This window comes from Lissotriton vulgaris, chromosome 10 (assembly GCF_964263255.1).
Source record: "Lissotriton vulgaris chromosome 10, aLisVul1.2, whole genome shotgun sequence".
Lineage (NCBI taxonomy): Eukaryota > Metazoa > Chordata > Amphibia > Caudata > Salamandridae > Lissotriton > Lissotriton vulgaris.
Window position 1 is genome coordinate 832,604,717 of NC_141698.1, and position 8,565 is coordinate 832,613,281.

Here is an 8,565-nt window from a genome sequence, read left to right on the forward strand (position 1 = left end):
AGGGCAAGCGGAGACGCACTGTCTTCACTGACATCTACACCTGGGTGTCCTATGACCCAGGACGTCTCAATGGGAGGTGTGGGGAGGGGGGCTTCAGGGGGAGGTGTGGGGAGGGGGGGGTTCAGGGGGAGGTGTGGGGAGGGGGGAGGTGTGGGGAGGGGGCGTTCAGGGGGAGGTGTGGGGAGGGGGGTTGTGGGGAGAGAAATGGGTGGGGGGGAGCTAGTAGTAAAAAAAGTCAAACAAGCATTAGAAATGCAATAGGTCTCGCAGCATTAGAGTTAGTGCTTTTAGAATTGTTTATGGGTTTTTTTGTAAATCTTTAGCATGAGGTTGAGGGTGAGTGAGGGTGAGTGAGGGTGAGGGGTTGAGGGTGAGTGAGGGTGAGGCTGAGGGGTTGAGGGTGAGGGTGAGTGAGGGGTTGAGGGTGAGTGAGGGTGAGGGGTTGAGGGTGGGTGAGGGGTTGAGGGTGGGTGAGGGGTTGAGGGTGGGTGAGGGTGAGGGGTTGAGGGTGAGTGAGGGTGAGTGAGGGTGAGGGTGAGTGAGGGTGAGTGAGGGTGAGTGAGTGTGAGTGTGAGTGAGGGTGAGTGGGGGTGAGTGTGGGTGAGGGATTGAGGGTGAGGGGTTGAGGGTGAGTGAGGGTGAGGGGTTGAGGGTGAGGGAGGGTGAGGGGTTGAGGGTGAGGGGTTGAGGGTGAGTGAGGGTGAGGGGTTGAGGGTGAGTGAGGGTGAAGGTGAGTGAGGGTGAGGGTGAGTGAGGGTGGGTGAGTGAGGGTGAGAGAGTGAGGGTGAGTGAGGGTGGGTGAGTGAGAGTGAGGGTGAGTGAGGGTGAGTGAGAGTGAGAGTGAGAGTCAGTGAGGGTGAGTGAGGGTGAGTGAGGGTGAGTGAGGGTGAGTGAGGGTGAGTGAGGGTGAGTGAGGGTGAGTGAGGGTGAGTGAGGGTGAGTGAGGGTGAGTGAGGGTGAGTGAGGGTGAGTGAGGGTGAGTGAGAGTGAGGGTGAGTGAGGGTGAGTGAGAGTGAGGGTGAGTGAAAGTGAGGGTGAGTGAGAGTGAGAGTGAGGGAGAGTGAGAGTGAGGGTGAGTGAGAGTGAGGGTGAGTGAGAGTGAGGGTGAGTGAGAGTGAGGGTGAGTGAGAGTGAGGGTGAGTGAGAGTGAGGGTGAGTGAGAGTGAGGGTGAGTGAGAGTGAGAGTGAGTGAGAGTGAGTGAGGGTGAGTGAGGGTGAGTGAGTGAGGGTGAGTGAGAGTGAGGGTGAGTGAGAGTGAGGGTGAGTGAGAGTGAGGGTGAGTGAGAGTGAGTGAGGGTGAGGGTGAGGGTGGGTGAGGGTGGGTGAGGGTGAGTGAGGGTGAGTGAGGGTGAGTGAGGGAGGGTGAGGGTGAGTGAGGGTGAGTGAGGGAGGGTGAGGGTGAGTGAGGGTGAGTGAGGGTGAGGGTGAGTGAGGGGTTGATGTTGAGGGGTTGAGGGTGAGAAGCTGACCTGTGCTTCGTAGGGGATTGAGGTCCCCCGCTAAAAGGTCTTATACTAAGAAAAATGTCCAGAAGGAAAAGAGAGGAATGGTGGTAGCTGCGTTGTCAAAACTTTGTAAACAGCATTGGGTGCAGGGTGGATTCCAACATGGCGGCAAAGTGTCCAATAACAGAAAACAGGTCAGCGTTCTAGCCCAATTGGAAGATTCATGTGATACCGGTGAGGCGCGCTGAGAGCTGCGCACTTCACCTGAACATTTTGAGGAATAGGAGGTGTTCCTTCACGTCGCGTTTCGATAGGGAAATAAGAAAAACGCGTCGCAAGATTTTCCGAGCAAGAATTAGAGTCTTCCTACAGAAGATACAAGTAAGACTGTTCCGATACCTTGTCAGAGTAAAAGTTCATAAATATTAACTGCGCGTGCTCTCTGGAGGCTCAGCTTCTCCTGAGCTCATGCGCAGTTGAACAGAATATCTTCTAGAGTTTACCAGAGTCTACCAGAGAAATATTTATCAAGTATTCTACGAGTATCAAAGTAAACAAAATAATTAGAATTTAGAGAAGCTGACCTGTGCTTCGTAGGGGATTGAGCACACAAAATAGGCTTGCCACCGTACATGTGAAGCAGGCGTTGTCCCGCGGCCTAGATGGAAGCGGCAAGGACCGCCCTGCAGAGGATGTGGGAGGCCGCTGGCTGTGAGCTGCTCCTGTGCAGGCGGGCACTCTGTGGAGCCGGTCAGCGCCTGTGACGCTGTGCTCTGCAGCTGGAGGACGGGCGGCACCGAGGGAGCTGCGACCGGCCTGTGGGAATGACTGGCAGGATCAGTGTGCCTGCAGCCCGGTAGATGAGCATGGCTCGCGGCGGACTGAGACGTAGTCTTGCTGTAGGCTGCGACACGGCGGGGAGGGGGCATCAAAAACATAAACAGCTAATAAACAAAAATGCCTGATTATTGAAAAAGAATAGACCAAGATATTAGATTTGTGCAAATACAATAAACAGAAGCAAGACAGTGAAGGGGCAGGAGAGAGTGAAACAGAAATAGAGGACGAGTGGAGAGGCCAAGACAGTGAAGGGGCAGGAGAGAGTGAGACGGAAACTGAGGAAGAGTGGAGAGGCCAAGACAGTGAAGGGGCAGGAGAGACTGAGACAATCATAGAGGAAGAGTGGAGAGGCCAAGACAGTGAAGGGGTAGGAGAGAGTGAGACAAACATAGAGGAAGAGTGGAGAGGCCAAGTCAGGGAAGGGGCAGGAGCGAGTGAGACAGAAATAGAGGAAGAGTGGAGAGGCCAAGACAGTGAAGGGGCAGAAGCGAGTGAGACGGAAACAGAGGAAGAGTGGAGAGGCCAAGACAGAGAAGGGGCAGGAGAGAGTGAGACGGAAACAGAGGAAGAGTTGAGAGGCCAAGACAGGGAAGGGGCAGGAGAGAGTCAGACAGAAATAGAGGAAGAGTGGAGAGGCCAAGACAGTGAAGGGGCAGGAGAGAGTGAGACAGAAATAGAGTCCATAGCAATGTAGCTAACATGGCCTACGTTTTCCAACTAATTTTAATTGCAAAAAAGCACTCGAGTTCCAACAGTAACATCCTTTATGTACAACCATTACTTCACCAAAACCATAGGAGTAGTGTAGGTGACACCAACCGCGCTTTGCCCCACCCCCCACACATGACATCACAGGAGGTGGCATCATTCAGTAATGGTTTCACAAGTGTGCTTTATGAAGTTTAACAAATCATTGCATACTTTAATTCAGGTTTATGTTGTTATACCAACGGTGACTGCTGCTCACACAACACAGTTCTGGACTTTACACAATAAAGAACAGTAAATGCTCTGGCACCCAGGATAATGTGCTGCAAGGCTAAATACTTACAAGGTCCCAAAGGCAGGACCTATTGGCTATGCTTGAAAAGTTACAACTTTGATAGATTGATAGGTTGCAAACGTAGTGTTTTGTAGAGATCATATAGGTGGATTAATGTAAAAGGAATGACCGCCTCACTTTTGGGAATGCGTGATTCTTTGAAGCAGGAGAAGGCATCATTTTGTGTTTCGTCACTGCTGTGCACAGGCCTACCACCCTTAAACGTAGACCATGTGACCTATGTACAAGAAAAGTACAGTCCTACACTCTGCACCACCCTCCAGTGCACAAGGGCAGCACTGCTTGGGTGAGGTGCCCTTCGGCTCACCACAGATTGGATGGCCTGTGCAAAAGGACAGAATAGTCGATGCGTTGTTCCTAGCACCAAATCCTCCACGGACTGCATGGTCTGTGCACAGGAGCAGCACGGCCAGTAAATATGATCGGCATAGAACAATCCCTTTGTGTGTAGCCGTAAAAGTGACTATTGAACCGTTTCTAAGATCGTCTGTCACCGCCTAGCAAAGTTTGAGTTGTTGCCGGGAGGCAGGTGAGTGGAGGGGGAGGGGTGCATCGCTGGGGGACCTTTTCAAGCAAAACCACAGAAAGAGTATCCAGGGTTATCAGCAAAGTCATTCCTTCAAGGACAAGCAACCGCCAAAGGAGGATGAAGAGAGCGTGCAGTGCTGCAAACCGGAGGAGGAGCAGGCACTACACGGACAACAGAGGTGGGCAGATTCATGTGGCAGAGGGTTACTCAGCCGACCTCGAGATAGAAGGGCCGCTCCTCTACCGAACCCCTGCAGAGATAGACTAAGGGGGTCACAAGGAGCCTACACCACTTAAGAGGGGGGCATAAGTGGGCACAGAGCAACCCTGCCTACCAAGAGAGGGATGGGTTCCTTAAAGACGGGACAGGATGAATACTTGTAGGGAATTCACTGACCCTTAAGCAAAGCAGAATAGGCAGATTAAAAATATCTAAAAAAAAATAAAAAAACACAGAACACACCCACGGAATTCGCCGACTCCAGCCATGATAGACACACTGAAGCGGCAGAGAAACCACTCCCTCCGGCTCCTTGAGATGGGCTGCACTAGCACATGGATGGGAGAGTAGGTAAAATGGTAGAGGGTGGAGAGCACCAACCCTGATGCATTCATAAAGGTCTGAGTTTACTTGAATGGCAAAAACCTTGTAAGAAATGCTAAGAAGAAGAGCAGGGGGCCAGGAGCTAGGAGCCTTCATACAGAAGCGAGTAGGACTTGAGGCTCAGTCCAGCTCTGTCTGACATGTGCACTAAATGGGGTTGCAAATTCCGACTAAGCTGCTGGGCCTAAGGACAGCAGCCCCGCCCAGCAGCAGTAATTATGTACTTTTGTTACAATCACAGCATTCGCACGGGTGATGCGATTGTAACAAAAGTAATGAAAACGAAAATAAGTTTATAACTTTTTGTTACAATCAAGTCACCCGCGCGGGGTGCTGTAATTGTATCAAAAGTAAATAAATAGAAATCAATGTTCCCCCTATTTCTTTACTTTTGATTCAATTGCGGCACCCACGTTGTTGACGAGATTGTAACCACAGTAACGAAAATGAAAATAAATAATGGGCGACCGCTTTCAGCATGTACTGCCCCTCGCCTCTGCGTCTCTGCACGCAGACAAACCTACCTGGTGGTGTGCTTGCGTGTCCTGCCAGGAGAGGCGAAACTCAGGACAAAAAAGAAAGTGAAAGCGCGCACACCGTAGCAGGAGACCGTGCCTGGGGCCTCTGGCAGCCTGACGGGCGGCAGGAAATATGATTAATGAGCAAGGTATAATGATAAAAGGGACCTGATTAGCACCTCAAAAAGGTCATAGATCAAAGTAGCATGCATTTCATGACTCCGCAATCACTGCATGCAATCTGTGGACTGGGAGAGGTAAAGTGGAAGTCAGGAGGAACAAGACATGCAGCCGCGAGACGCGCTCTGTGGTGGGGGAGGGGATGAATGTTGAAGGCGAGCAAGACTGAGAGGCGGATCTGTATACACTGTCCCTTCAAGGATCATAGGGAGCGTGCAGGCTGAGCGAATGGTAGTCAAAGTTAAAACAAGCTTCTCAGCAGTGGCCGCAGGCTGCCAGTGGGAGGGAACGAGCGAGCATATGGCGAGCGGCGGGGGAGTCTGGTGGGAGGCGCGGGGGGGATTGAGCACACAAAATAGGCTTGCAGACGGCGTTAGACGGAAGGAAGAGAGGGGAGGGGGAGGAGAAATGCGACACTGCGGGAGGGGGCGGAGCGGGTAAACAAAGACGGACGTGCACGCGCTTTTAAGGTCAATGCGCATGCGCATAAGCTCAATGCGCATGCGCATTGACCTTAAAAGTCACGGGCACTGCAAGGAATCGCCACGATTCCTTGCAGTGTAGATAAAGAGTGGATAAGTCGCAATAGTCTCGCTTGCTCGATGCGCATGCGCATCGACAGGCGAGACCTAAAAATAACTAGAACCGAGTCAAGAGCAACTTTTCCTTTCCTATCAAAATTAATTTCAGTAAACAGCGCAATCAAGGCTAAGTCCGAAAAGACACACTTTGGAATATATTGTGAGTTAAGGATACAGGCACATTACGAGCTACAAAACAAATTATCATGGAGAAGTTAACTATACGAACTTGGAATGTCTCTGGTCTCTTGGATAGAGATAATACACCAACATCCAGCTGATATCATCTGTCTCCAAGAGACACAAAGGCCCTGGGATAAGAGGGAACTTCTTACAATTAGGGGATATAATTTATTAGCTTGTACCACTCAAACGTCAAATGTTAGGGGGGTAGCTGTGCTGGCAAAAACCTTCCTAGGACAAGCTATATATATATATATATATATATATATATATATATATATATATATATATATATATATATATATATATATATATATATATATATATGACACTCAGGGTAGATGGGTTATTATTAAATTGAATCTTGGTATCACCATCTGCTCAGTTTATGGATCTAATCAAGATGATCATACTATATTTGAGACACTTGAGCTTGAACTTGCAACTATACAGGGCCCATTAATATTATGCTGTTATCTAAACATCTTGTTAGGCCACCAAATTAATAACCAGGCAAAATCACATTTTATTGGTCGCAAGCCACGAGTTTTTAAAGCTATCAGGAGACTTCGCGATCGCTTTGGCCTTAGCGACATATGAGATCTTAAGAACTACCCTGACCCTGGCTACGTATTATTCTTGCCCTCATAGTAAATATGTCAGGATTGACTATTTATTTACAACAAAGGATTTGGCCAGTCACGCCACAATTATTAAAGAACCTAAAATAATTTCTGATTACAACACGTTAACCCTTACAGTTAATGTTACCACTGCTAAGAGAGAACGTAGAAGCTGGACCTTTGATAGGAAACTGCTAGCCAACAATGAATACAATTAATACATCACTAGTTGGCCTCAGGAATTTTTTGACAAATAGATACAGTGCTTCAAGGAATACTGTGTGGGACTGCTTCAAATCAGCTCTAAGAGGTGGAACAACGAGCAACCAAGTTAGAACACGGATGCAAAATAGTATGGGATACCATCAGAAATTGTGCAAACTTGCTAGAGCCAAGGAAGACATATTGCGAAAATAGCGCAAGGTGAAGATGGGAAACTTGCAAAGTACCAACTGCTGGTTTTAAAAACCGAGCTTAATTCCGGACTGACTGAGAAAGCCGCAGTAATATATAAAACACATCGGAAAGAACTATATGAAAATGGGGAAAGAGTTGGCAAGCAACTGGCTCTACACACACGCCAGAAAAGTACATTTAATGCCATCACAAACATACAATCAGGAGGGCAGACGTTTACACGAACACCTGATATAATTAGCGCTTTCCAACAATATTACCAGACCCTGTATCAGGATAATAGAAGTAGCAGTGCAGAAGCAGATGTGTTTTTGAGCAATCTTCTCGACCATCCTGAGGCAAGTATTATCCTAGAAGATAACATTAGGGACGACCTAGAGAAAGAGGTTACATTCCCTTAAGTTCAGCTCACCCTGTCCTCTTTGGCTTCCGGGAAGGCTGCAGGCCCGGATGGAATTCCCCTAGAATTGTATAAAACCCTTAGCCAAACATTGGGTCCGCTTATACACAATCTGTTCTTGGGAATTCCATGGAGCGGTACTCCTCCTATGTCATGGAGAGAAACAAACATCTTCCCAAAAAAGGGCAAACCTCAGGATCAACTATCATCCTATCGTCCAATTTACCTAATCAATTCGGACTCCAAATTATATGCCAAAATAATGGCCATCCGGCTTGGGTGGGTCATTGAACATCTGGTCTCCCCGTGGCAGCAAGAGTTTATCCCAGGCAAAGGCACGACTGACCACACTCGAAGAGCCATCACCCTGTTTGATACAATGCCTGCAACGGGGGGCCAGATGTCGATGATTCTCCTGGATGCCGAGAAGGCCTTTGACCGCGTGTCCTGGAATTTCCTATGGGCAGCACTCACCCGGTATAATTTCGGCCCCAAATTTGTTAAACCCATAATGGCTATGTATATAGATCCTAAGGCTAAATTACAAATAATGGGCTCCGAGTCCAGCATAATTAAGGTATCTAGAGGCACACGACAAGGCTGTCCATGTTCCCCAATATTATTTGCCCTGTATATAAATCCTTTAATTTTGAAACTTTTAGAAAACCCGCTAATCACACCTATAGTGGTTAATCATTTTGAAACTAAAGTACTGGCTTCTGCAGATGACATTGCGGTACTAACATCTAACCCCTCCGAGGCACTGTTTGAAATAGAGGCAGTAGCCCAAGCCTACGGTCACTACTCTGGGTATTAATTAAATAAAGAAAAAACAATTGTGCTGTGCACGGATAACGTCATCTGCAATGACCACAGGAAAGCCGATAAAGCTACTTACCTCGGTGTAATCTTAAGTCCTGATATCACACAAATCTCAAAACTCAATTATGACCCCTTATTAAACACTATTAAGAGAGACCTAGAACGAGTAAACAGTTTACATCTATCAATAATTGGCAGGGGAAATTTCTTCCTTCCTATGGTGCTCTATCTCTTTCGAGCTATCCCCTTGATTCCTGACGAGGTTTTTAAAATACTAGAAACTATCATGTCTAAATTTATGTGGCAACAGGGTAAAATTAGAAGATCGCTGAAGCTACTGTTTCTCCCCCTTAATAGAGGT

At 48.1% G+C, this 8,565-nt stretch overlaps 1 long non-coding RNA gene across 1 annotated transcript; it reads left to right on the forward strand.

The window, feature by feature from the left end:
* The first annotated feature begins 1,525 nt into the window (after positions 1 to 1,525).
* On the forward strand, positions 1,526 to 4,310 carry LOC147688852 (uncharacterized). Its single transcript, XR_015300569.1, has 3 exons — positions 1,526 to 2,627; positions 2,684 to 2,890; positions 2,947 to 4,310. It is a non-coding gene; the product is annotated as an uncharacterized LOC147688852 (long non-coding RNA).
* The last annotated feature ends 4,255 nt before the right edge of the window (positions 4,311 to 8,565 follow it).